We start from the raw sequence: 12,568 nt of genomic DNA, 5'->3' as shown, positions 1-12,568 counted from the left end.
ACTTCAGTTTGTCTCCTCAGACTTCTTTCTGCTACGTTGAGTCAAAATGGAGTGAACAGCTGACTGAGCGCTTTCACTTTCATGTTCTCTGTTATCATGAGCCTGTATCACAGAGTCAGTGTGGCCCCTCCCCTCTGTGTGTGTGTGTTGTGGGAGAAAAACAGACTGGCCTTCCAAGATAAGATGTTGTAAACACCCTGTATAAAAGTTAGGGCTGTTAAGGTTTGGATGAGAGCATAGTGACGTCTGATTCATGAGTTTATGTCTCTTATGATCTTTTGTAGAAATGTCCACAAAACGGATCTCTGACAAACTGAGGCTGTTGTTCATGTAAACTTGTAGGATGGCCCTCGATATATCTAGCAGGCTTACTGGCTTCTATGCACTTTTCTTTCTATTCCTCACTTAGTCAGAGATGAGAAGCTCTGCAGTAACGTTCTACTTATTTGTTGTAACAAATCACCATGTGTGTGAGAGCTGCTCTGGATATAATCTGAACATTGGGGGGGTTCATGAGGATTAACTTGACAATGCTCTGTGCATCTAGTTGTGCTGTTATTGTGTGACTCCATGATCTTGTTTGGATAAACTATTTAAACATAAGTCATCAGTGTCTCTGAGTTTTCTTCATCTTTCCTGAATGTTCAAGCAAATCCAAACTCTGTGTGTGTGTGTGTGTGTTGCTTTATTGGCCTCTCTAATTGAATTAAAATGATTCTTAATTATTGGTTTCACACATTTTTAGAGGTAAATATTGTACTTTTTTCTCCATTACATATATTGCACAACGTTAGTTACTTTCGCAATCTGATTGTAAATGCAAAATATCAATAAACTATCAAAATATCACGTTATTGGAGATTGAAGTATTAAAAATGAGCTCCACCTTCAGCTGTTACAATAACAGATGAATGCACTTATACTGCAGTCAAATTCTGAGGCTGCTGTGTGTCTTTAGTTCTGCAGGTATTTGGTCATAAAGTGTGCAATACAGGGTTCAGGGTCGTGGTTGACACCTTGGCTGCACTTCATTGGTTCACAGTAAGAATATTTGTTTTTGCTGCTTCCTATCACAATGGCTGCTGGCATCATCACCTTGCAGGGCATTGAAAAGTAAACTTTGAACAACATATGAAACAAAGCGGGAGTCCATTTGAGACATTGGAATGCTGAAATCTGACAGATTGTATATTTAAATCAAGTTGAACTAATAATGATTACATTTCATTTTTGACCAAATTAAATCAGAAAAAATCCTCACATCATCAGTTCAGTTTGAGGGAAAACACATAAATGGTGACACCTGCTGGCAGAAAGCAGCTCCAGCAGGAGCTCCAAAACATCAATGCTACTGATCAGAACTGCTTCACCGCGGACTTCAGAAGCTCCACAGGTCGACTTCCAGTGTTGTGCCTGAACGCGTTCAATGAACGATCGTTCATGAACTTGTTCATATTTTGGGCGAACGTGAACTGAACGTACTGTATTTCTGCCGGATGAACGTTATTGTGAACGCGTTCATTCTGGCGTTTGTGAACGGCGCGTTCTCACAGTTTAACTGCGTTCAAGACAGTGCCAGATTTCCATCGAGCCTTCCAGGCGAAAACCGGCTAAAACACACCATGAACAGGCTTAATATGTAGTGGAAAAACACCCAATCTGACTGTTGTGTATAAAAAGGACACTGGACGAGAGGTTTCAACGTGCAGCTCGCTTTACTTTCGATCAAAATGAAACTTAACTATTTCAGACAGAAACAGCTGCATATCAAACATGCAGTGAGGCAGTACCAAACAAACACATATGAATTTGTCCTGAACGGACAGAACACTGGCAACACCAGCCTCCACAGAGTCGCACCGTGCATGCATCATCAATGTGCTAAGCATGGAGGCAAAAACAAATGAAGGCTTCACATCTGTTTTTTTATTTTGATATATCTAAAAAGTTTTGGAGTGATGTTGAATCTCATTTTTTTGATGCTGCTAACTCTGTCCATTCACTTACCCTTAAACATGTTATTTGCTGTTAACCCAGAAGTTAATCCTCTTGAACACATGATAAACTTTGTTATCCTATGCAAAATGTTTTATTCACAAACAAAAATTTGCAAAATCACTACCTAAATCTGCTCCTTTTCTCCTGGAACTGAGCTCTTTGCTTAAATCTCTGATTTTGTTAAATAACAAAAAAAGAATACCTTACTGATTCATTATGAAAAGTTTTTCCCTGAAGCCACTGTCTGAACTATCTATTTATTTATTATTTTATTTTTCCCTTCCTTCTTCTTCTTTTTTTTTAAAGTATTAATTTATTTACTTGTTTATGTATTTTATTTTCAATTTGAACTCTATCCTGTACCGTAAACCTGAAACGGCACATTGAACTAAAGCACCCGGCGAGCATTTCAAGGTATGTGCAAGTGAATAAAAAATCAAAATATACGGCAGCCAAAACAGATCCTCTACCACCCAAATTGCATTAACGGCGTACAGTAGCGGCTCCGTTGTCTTCATCTCCCAGCCGCAGCTGGACAACCTGGTTTTGCAGAATATAGTCGGAGAGCTGCAGTTTCAGTGTTAAAACTGAAAAATGAAAAATAATAGCTTGCATCAACATATTGAAAAAAAAAGAACTATGAACTAGTTCATTTTTGGAACTGTGAACTTAGTTCAAAATGTTGAATTATGAACTATGAACTGAACTAGTTCATTTTAAAATTTGTGAACTGAACTTTGAACTAGTTCGTGTAGAAAGTGAACTTTCCCAACACTGTCGACTTCAGGGTCACACATTCAAGCAGATCCACTGTATGTGACACCTGCAACATTAAGACAGTCGATGAGTGCACGCTGTCATTTAATGTACAATGTCATGTAAAGTAGAGCGTCATGTTGAGTCGTTACCAACTTATTGATGCTCCATTATCTAGTGGCTATTATGACTCAGCATGTCAAATAAATATTTGTTGAGGTACAGGAAATACAATTTTAATTTTATTGTGTTTCTATTGTGCACACTTCTAAATGTTTGTTTGGACTGGATGAACTTGTTTCTGTTCTTGGTTCTTGGATGGTGGACATGACATTGTGTGTGACAGTGGAGCTGATCTCAGAGCAGATCAGACTGCAGCACTGACAGTCATCACCAATTGCTGTGTTTGGTCTATCAGTCACTGCAAGATGAAGCTTTCCTTCTGCCCAGTCAGAGCCTCTCCTTTGACCAGCTGATGGTGCTGCTTCAATCTCTCTGGATCATCAGGACACAGCTGATCCTCTCAACACCTCCACCTTCCTCATCACTTAAACTCTGACAAAAAGAAGCAGAGAGACAGCAGAAGTGATAAATGAGTGCTTAAAGAGACTCCTTCCATCAGCTGTCAGTCAGTGATATGAAGACCAGCAGGACTTCAGTCCTGTTTAGACCACAAGTGGAGCGGCTGTGTAGTGTAAGCAGCTTCCTTTCAGCTTCATGTTAACATGTTGGAGAGAGACTCACAGACCTGCAGACACTTCACCAAGTCTGATTACTCTGCAGGTTTCACTGAAGGACACAGTGAAATAAACTGCTGAGAGTCCCTGAACGCATCATTACTGAAGAAACAGAGAGACATTTACTGCTCAATGTAATAATAATTTACTGCTGTTAAAAACCAGAGTCTCAGTCACATATCAATATTTCATCATTGTAAATATGGAGCCTGTTATAAAGTATTTGGACAAAACAAACGACAGATGGGCAGATAACTATAATGTTAAAGCTCCTACATGTTCATACAAAGACTGACGATAAAACATCAGCTGTGGTTTCTGGACTTCAGCAGAGCTTCTGCTCTGTCGAAAGACCTCATGGTTACTAAATGTAATGATGGTTCTCTGAAATAAGAGCCAGTGATTTGCAGGCTTCAGTCAGACTGATCTGAGAGGTGTGACAACGATGAACTGATCAGTTCTTCAGTGTTGAGATGAGAAAACAAACACTTTGAGATCCTGAAGCCTGTCACCATTCTCATCTCAAAGCTTCACTGAGGAAACCAAGAAATACTGGATCTTCACTTTGACTGTGTTCAGTAAATACTGCTGGAGCCAGCATGGACTGACTCCAACTCTCTACTGACCTCAGAGTCTCCAGTCTACAGTGTGGACTCTCCTTCAGATCAGATAGCAGCTTCACTCCGGAATACTGCAGCTGGTTTCCACTCAGGTCCAGCTCTCTCAGATGGGAGGGGTTGAACCTCAGTGTTGAGGCCAGAGAATCACAGCTGATCTCTGACAAACTGCAGCCCTCCAATCTGAATAAAGAATAACCTTTATTATTTACAGCTTCGAACATTTTAACAGTCTATGAACTGAGAAATGGTGTCTGACCTCAGAGTCAGCAGTCCACACTGTGGACTCTGCAGAAAACCACACAGCAGCTTCACTCCTGAATCCTGCAGCTTCTTGTTGAGACTCAGGTCTAGCTGTTTCAGGTGGGAAGGGTTAGACATCAGAGCTGAGGCCAAATACGCACAGCTGCTCTCTGACAAAATGCAGTTCCTCAATCTGAATAAAGAATAAACAATGGAGATAAAAATCAATTTATAATCCAAACAGATGTGCTCAGGGTTAACATGTGCTGCTCAACATTACTATGTCCTAATCAATGACCTTTTCTCTAAAATGAGTAGAGTGACTTTGTCAGTGTGTTATTGTGGTTCATCATGATCATCATTCATCCTGTACTAACATAGTGCATCACTGATGCTCCTGTTTTAATTTCCTGAATGGAATCATCATCACATGTTGAAGTGACAGATCAAACTCAACACTTCAAACAGCTGCCTTTGGATTTTTGCTTCACTCTGTGTGTCTCTGTGTGTGAAAGTTTTATTTTGTGTGTGTGTGTGTGTGTGTGTGTGTGTGAGCAGCTTTATGTAGAAATATATCAGTTCCTGTAAAAACCTGTTTTCTGAAGGTTCTCTTTAAAAAATATTATTCCTGAAAATGTGTTAAACTCCTTTAAGTTGTTATATATTGATGTCTCACATATGACTAAATCACATATATTGATTTAATTTCTCAACAAACTGAAGGATAAATCCTACAGCTTCTCACTGACACCAGTCCAGTTTGAGTTGAAACTAAATTCTGAACCACACCATTCACACTGACAAACTTTAAAACAGTTGTTGTGATTTGTAAAGAGAACTGAAGTGAATTTTAACCTTCTATTATGGAATTCAATTTGGTGGATAAACAGTGTACAAGAGCAAAACACATAAACTGACCTCAGAGTTTCCAGTCTACAGTTTGGACTCTGCAGTCCAGCCGACAGCAGCTTCATTCCTGAATCCTGCAGGTTGTTGTGACTCAGGTCCAGCTCTGTCAGATGGGAAGGGTTAGACTTCAGAGCTGAGGCCACGGCTTCACAGTGAGTCTCTGAGAGTCCACAGTTAATAAATCTGTAAATACAGGTTAAAAAACCAAAACACTTTATAATCAAATGTATGCATTTTGTGTCACAGAGAACATTAACATGAGCAGCTGTAGCTCAGCTGGTCAGTTGGTCAGCCCGAGCTAGTCAGTCACTGACCACCAGGTTTGTACTTAGAAACTTGAGCTCCTTCTGTCCATATACGTTTCCTTGAGCAACATAATCATTCTAGTTACACAACACGTTGGTCTTGCGGACATTATATATTGTGCATGTGTGTAAAGTGTTGATCTTTAATGCTGAAGGCTTCAGCTTTATGTTGCTTCATACTGTGGATCAGATCTGGACTTACCGAGCCTTTCTGCAGTTCCTCACAGCTGGAATCAGTCTCTGTTTTCCTTCCCATGATGTGATGTACTTCTCTGTGTGTAACTCATCCAGAACCTCTTCTGACATCTGCAGCATGTAGGCCAGAGCTGAGCAGTGGATCTCAGAGAGTTTCTTCTCTGATCTGTTCTCTGACTTTAGGAACTCTTGGATCTCCTGATGGATTGATAAGTCATTCATCTCTGTCAGACAGTGGAAGATATTGATGATTCTGTCAGGAGAGGTCTTATAACTGTTCATCTCCTTCAGGTTGCTGATGACTCTCTGAATGATTTCTGGACTGTTGTTTATCTGACCCAGCAGGCCTCCTAAGAGTCTCTGGTTGGACTGCAGAGAGAGGCCATGAAGGAAGCGAACAAACAGGTCCAGGTGGCCATTTGTACTTTTGAGGGATTTCTCCATGGCTCTGCTGAGAAAGTCATCCAGGGATGAGGAACTCTGTCCTCTCAGGAAGTCCTCCAGGACCTTTGAGTTTCTGTTGGTGTGACAGTGAAACATGTAGACTGCAGCCAGAAACTCCTGAACGCTCAGATGAACAAAGCAGTAGACTTTTTTCTGGAAGATCACACTCTCTCTTCTGAAGATCTCTGTACAAACTCCTGAGTAAACCGAGGCCTCTGTGACATTAAGACCACAGCGCTCCAGGTCTTCTTGGTAGAACATTATGTTTCCTTCCTCCAGCTGTTCAGCTGCCAGCCTCCCCAGCTTTAGAAGAACTTCGCTGTCAACCTCCGTCAGCTGTGGACTCGTCTCACGTCCCTCATTGTACTTCTTCTTCTTCCTCTTTGTCTGAACCACCAGGAAGTGTGAGTACATGTTAGTCAGGGTCTTGGGCAGCTCTCCTCTCTGATCTGTAGTCAACATGTGCTCCAGAACTGTAGCAGTGATCCAGCAGAAGACTGGGATCAGACACATGATGTGGAGGCTCCTAGAGGTCTTGATATGTGAGATGATTCTGCTGGACAGATCTTCATCACTGGACCTCCTCCTGAAGTACTCCTCCTTCTGGGCATCAGTGAAGCCTCGTACTTCTGTTACCCTGTCCACACATGAAGGAGGGATCTGATTGGCTGCTGCAGGACGGGAAGTTATCCAGACGAGAGCCGAGGGAAGCAGCTTCCCCTGGATGAGGTTTGTCAGCAGCACGCTGACTGATGACTTCTGTGTGACATCAGACACGACCTCATGGTTGTTGAAATCCAGTGAAAGTCTGCTTTCATCCAGGCCGTCAAAGATGAAGAGAAGTTTACAGACAGCGAGCTTCTCTGCTGTCACCTTCTGTAATGTTGGATGGAAAACATGGAGCAGCCTGAGAAGACTGTACTGCTCATCTCTGATCAGGTTCAGCTCCCTGAACGACAGCAGAACCAGCAGACTGACATCTTGGTTTTCGGAGCCCTCTGCCCAGTCCAGAGCGAACTTCTGTACTGAGAAGGTTTTTCCAACTCCAGCGACGCCGTTGGTCAGAACGACTCTGATGCGTCTCTGTTGGTCAGGTGAGGCTTTAAAGATGTCGCAGCACTTGATCGAAGTTTCAGTGGAGGTCATCTTCTTGGAAGCTGTCTCAAGCTGCCAAACTTCATGTTGGGTATTAACCTCTTCACTCTGTCCCTCTGTGATGTAGAGCTCAGTGTAGATCCTGTTGAGGAGGGTTCCACTTACTGTTTCATCACTTCCTATTTTATCACTCCCTGTTTCATCACTTCCTGTTCCATCACCTCCTGTTTCTTGACATCCTTCAGTCACAAGTTCACATCTCCTCCTCAGACTGATCTTATGTTCATCTAAAACCTCCTGCAGACCAACATTCACTGAAAAGAGACAAATGTTTAAGACAGAACAAAGACAATTTGAGAGAATTTGATTTAATGATTATTTTTATCACCAATAACAAAGATCAATATAAGAATATATAAAGAAGTGAAAGGTATAAACCCCAAAAGCATCAGAAAGGTGTCTCTGGGCCTCTGATTGTGTGTCGGTGTACATGTTTGACTGACAGAAGAGGAACAAAGCTCTGAGGTGATTTCAGTTACAGTAAAAGGTCAACTGAAATCAGCACTTCATGGTTTCTGCCTCCATTGACCAGTCAGGTTACAGTTTACGTCTGTCCACACTCAGATAATATATGTGTCCACATGGGTGAACGCACTTATTGGAAGGTTGAATAAAAGTCATGAAAAGCAGCAGGATGTAAACACATGTTTAGATGTTCAGTCTTACTTTGTACAGTTCGGCTCTGACTGTCCATCCACAGTCCAGCTGTTGTTCTGGATCTTTTTCCACACTGGGGACAGGAGAAGTCTCCTGGTGAAGCAGACTGGACCCAGTCTGAGGTGATGCACTGTCTGCAGAACCAGTGTCCACAGCTGGTAGAGACCGGATCCTTCAGGACGTCCTGACACAAAACACAGCAGGACGGCTGCTTCTCCATAGAGACAAGAATCCTCTTCCTGTAAAGACATTTCTTCATAACTAAAACGATTTTTTCGTTGTTATCTCCATAATATCCAGATTTGGTTTTTTTACATGGGAATGTACCTCGATAGTTAATCAAGATCTACACTTTGGAGACTAAATTCACATATTGTAGAAAAAATCCCCCAAAATTACAGAATGAGATTAAAACATATTTAGAGCTGAACAACAGATGACTGTTGCATACCAACTTACTGATTATCTGTCATGTAATAACCTCAATGAACCCTTTGATCCGGCTGTAGATCATTCCTCTCCACCGAAACGGCATGTACTAAAGTGACCAATGATCTTCTACTTTCCCCTGGCACAACGAAACCTTGTTGCTTTTACTTCTGGACTGAACTGGAGCTTTTGACAAAGCTGACCACAATATCCTCCTATATGGGCTTGACACCTAACTGGTGTTAAAGGATTTGCTCTGTCTTGGTTCAATTCATATTGGACCAATAGGACACACTGTGTAGTCCACAACAATTTGATATTAGACTATTCAAAAGTGCAATAGGGTGTTCCACAGGGGTCTGTCCTGGGTCCACTGCTATTCTCTATTTATATGCTGCCTTTGGGTACTATCAACCGTTGCCAAATAACCTCAGCCTCAAATATCAAATCTGGAAGAGTGTCTATGTGTTGTTCAACACTGGATGCCATCAGATTTCCTGCTCGTCAACGCAGATAAAGCTGAACTGCTAATGGTTGGTCCTTCTAGCAAGAGTCTTCGTTGCATCCAGACTTGATTACTGGAACTTACTGTTTTCCACCCTACGGCTGCTAGGATCCTGCCCAAAACCAAAAAGTTCTACTGCTAACTTACAAAATATTGCATTGACTAACACTATCTGTTTATTTGACCTCATCGCGCCTTTTTTACCAGCACACACTCTTTAATACACTAAGAAATCTGCAGGCAAGAGAGCTCTTTCTCACTGTGCCCCACCCAGCTGGATTAGGGAGGCCAGCTCTGTTGGGATTTTTATATCCAGAATAAAAACTCATCTCTCACCCCATGCTTATGACCAACCATAAATTGTCTTCATTAGTTTTTAAGCATTCTGAGAGCCCTTTCTATGTTATGTCTGATTCTCAATGTCATTACTGTAGTTTGCACTTTTATTGTCTTGCAATGGTTTGTCCATTTCAAACAACTAATATGGGTTTGTGAAGCCCATTGGGTCATGTATTACGATTTTGGGCTATTCAAATAAACTTGACTGTTTTTAGAAACAAATCTTCACCTCAATGAGGTCAGCCACCAATCTGCCCAGCCAGCAGCTCTAGGTGATGTATCTGAACACATGTGAAGCAGATTCACTCACATTTTGAATTGTTATAGTGTTTACAGTAGGGCTGCCCCCAGATAGTCGACCAAGCACTGGTCGACCAAAAACTCATTAGCCGACCAAAATTTAATTGGTCGATTGGTCGCAGGAACAAAATTAAAACACTTGTCAAAATTAAGTCAAAATCTATGTGAAGGCTGGAGGGCTTTTAATTTGAAGGGCCAGATACAGGAAGTCATGACAGTCACTCACTGTCAGTGACAGTTTTTATTTTTTAACACGGCAGGACCCTTCGACATCGCGGTTAGACAGTTAATAATTAATAGCCAACCATCTCGGGAAAGACGTCTAAAATATGGGATCATTTTGAAAAGAAGAAGCATGACCCCAAGAAGGTGACATGCAAACTTTGCAAGAAAAACTTCGCCTATCACTCCTCCACGATGAACATGATGTACCACCTTAAACATGTAAGTAGCCTAGCTACCTGCCCATGGCGGCCTGAACGTTTGAAAGCAGAGATAAATACATTTTATTATTGTTATATGCGCTAGTATTAGACTATTCGTGTGTACTGGGCAGAGCCTGTGAGCGGAGCTGAGCGGCGAGAATTTCCGCTCCCCGCTTAAGTGGGTGTTCGCCGCTTCGCTCCATCGACCAAAGTTATACCAGACAGCTCCGCTCAAAAACCGCTCTCCGCTCACTTAAAATTTCATTCAGCTCCAGTGAAATCGCTCCACGCTCGCGCCGCTCACATGCCCTGGTACTGGGGAAGCTAAATTATCCTGCTCACTCCGTTTTACTTATTGTGTAAGCCTCTCTACAGGCGCATCCACTTTATTGCGGAGATTACATATATATATATATATATATATATATATATATATATATATATATATATATATATATATATATATATGTGTGTATATATGGTTTTTCTTTAATATATATATGCGTCGAATAGTCGACTAATCGCTCTAAATGACGACCACTGGTCAACCAAGAAAATCCTTGGTCGGGGGCAGCCCTAGTTTACAGCCACTTCAACATCTCAACAAATGTATGAATAAGTTGTTGAAGTCTAAGTTCTGAAGTGGAGGTTCTCAGGTGTCAGATAAAGAAATCAAATCAAATCCATCTTAGTTTCTGCAGCAGTTGAGCATCATGAATATAAATCTTTCAGCAGAACATTTAGTCTTCATCCTCAGTGCATCATCTTCATCAGGTCAGTTTAAGTGAAAACAATGTCTTAATTTGTGTCTGAGGGTCCAGGTTCATTACTGAACCTTGGAGGAGCATGTTTGGACCGGACACTCCACATAGCCAGATAACTGGATCCTGGAGACTCTGAGCTCTCCTTCTCTTTCTTCACACGAATACTCATCTTTTGGTCTGAAATCAGTCTGAGATAACAGATTAATGTACTTTTACAGCAGTCAAATCGTGAATGCAGTACTTTTACTTGTAACAGAGTATTTCTACCCTGTGGTACTTCAGCAGCTCTGTCAGGCTGTACTGAGACACACTGATGCTTTGAGCAAAATGCTAGCACTAGCATCAGGGTTTCCCCTACATGTAATTGACTGTGGCGCACCGCCACGGTAAAATAAAAGCCGCCACACCTTAAAAATTCAGTGTTTCCCATATAGTGATTAATATTTCTGCCTTTCCAGCGCATACCGATGTTTTAGTCAGTCTCTTTTTTTTTTGCATTACACTGCATGAAAAGTGGGATTTTCCTCAATATGCAGCACTGTAGATTGACGTGGAATTTCAGGTTTGCGACACCACGCGGCAATTTGCAGGCAACACCGAAAACTGACGTAAATTGTCAGAAATTGATGTGGGCCTTGCTTGGCAGTTGTCCCCCATGACCCCCCTCCCCCTGATTCTAGGGGAGGCTTTAAAATGTAAATGAAAATGCTGTGAGCTATACAAATGGAAATCAGGGTAGCAGGGAGAGTTTTACCCCAGGTGACCTTTTTCTAAAAGGTGTTAACTTCATTTTAAGAAAATCTCTGTTATAAATAGATGAGGTTCAGTATAGCCTAATTATAGACCCTTATATTTGAGCTTGAATGGATGTATTTAATGAAAGTATGCTAGATTAATTACTGTGTATGTCATTAGCAATGGCCAATGTAATGTAAAAAAGATTATTTATTCTTTTTTTTCTCTCTCTCTCTCTCTCCTGGGAACAAGTTAAAGATAAAACGCCAGTTGTTAAGAAGTTAGAATTTGCATGAAATATTTTGAGATAACTAAGATATTAAAAATGTAAAAAGAAAAAAAAGTATTTCTATAATTTCATGGGTTCTGAATGTTTTAAAAGCAGTTGAAAAGTAATTCTTATTGCGTGAGTTCATGACCTGTAAGAGTTTTTACACTTCCGGGTAGACCGGAGCGTGAGTGACGAGGAAGAAGGAGCGGAGAGTTAATGGCGTCGAGCAGCTGACAGTGGACAGTGTGTGTCGTCACAGTGTCGTGTTTTATCACTAACAGACTGTGAACTGTTGTCGGACGACGTGCTGTGAGTGTGTGAGTTGGACTCTCCATCACAGTCGAAGTGTTTGTGTTTTATTGGACACGAAGCAAGTTTGGCTAAGCTAGCTAGCAGGAGCTAGGCTAGCGGCCCGGCCATTGTCGAGAGGACGTCTGCACGGACGGGAGAAGCTTTGCCGGGTCGCCACGAAGAATGTCGCCGACGGACACTGTGAGGAGTTCAGCTCGGAGTCGATCGAGGACAAAGAGGGTAAGATTTATTAGATTAGATCCGTTTGTGGTCAATGTGACTATAATTCTATTAAATAATAGATGTGTTGTATCCATACGCAGTGCATCGCGCAGTACTGATCGTCTTTATTGATTGTTTTTACAGCTGCTGGAAGCGAGACAGAGTGCTAGCTGAGGATGAGGTGGACCTTTGGAAGTGCGCCGCCATGGACCTGATGTCTGAGGAGGAAGACGGCACAAGATGGCGGGGTGTCTTGATGAATTGTGCGACC

General features: G+C 41.7%; 1 pseudogene; it reads right to left on the bottom strand.

Moving 5' to 3' along the window:
* The window catches only part of LOC115597258 (NACHT, LRR and PYD domains-containing protein 12-like), a 56,810-nt pseudogene that overhangs the window by 27,373 nt on the left and 16,869 nt on the right, over positions 1-12,568 (bottom strand).

This window comes from Sparus aurata, chromosome 16, assembly GCF_900880675.1.
Source record: "Sparus aurata chromosome 16, fSpaAur1.1, whole genome shotgun sequence".
In the NCBI taxonomy this organism is placed as follows: Eukaryota; Metazoa; Chordata; class Actinopteri; order Spariformes; family Sparidae; genus Sparus; species Sparus aurata.
The sequence above is the reverse complement of the archived record's forward strand: the minus strand, read 5'-3'. Positions and strand labels throughout refer to the sequence as shown.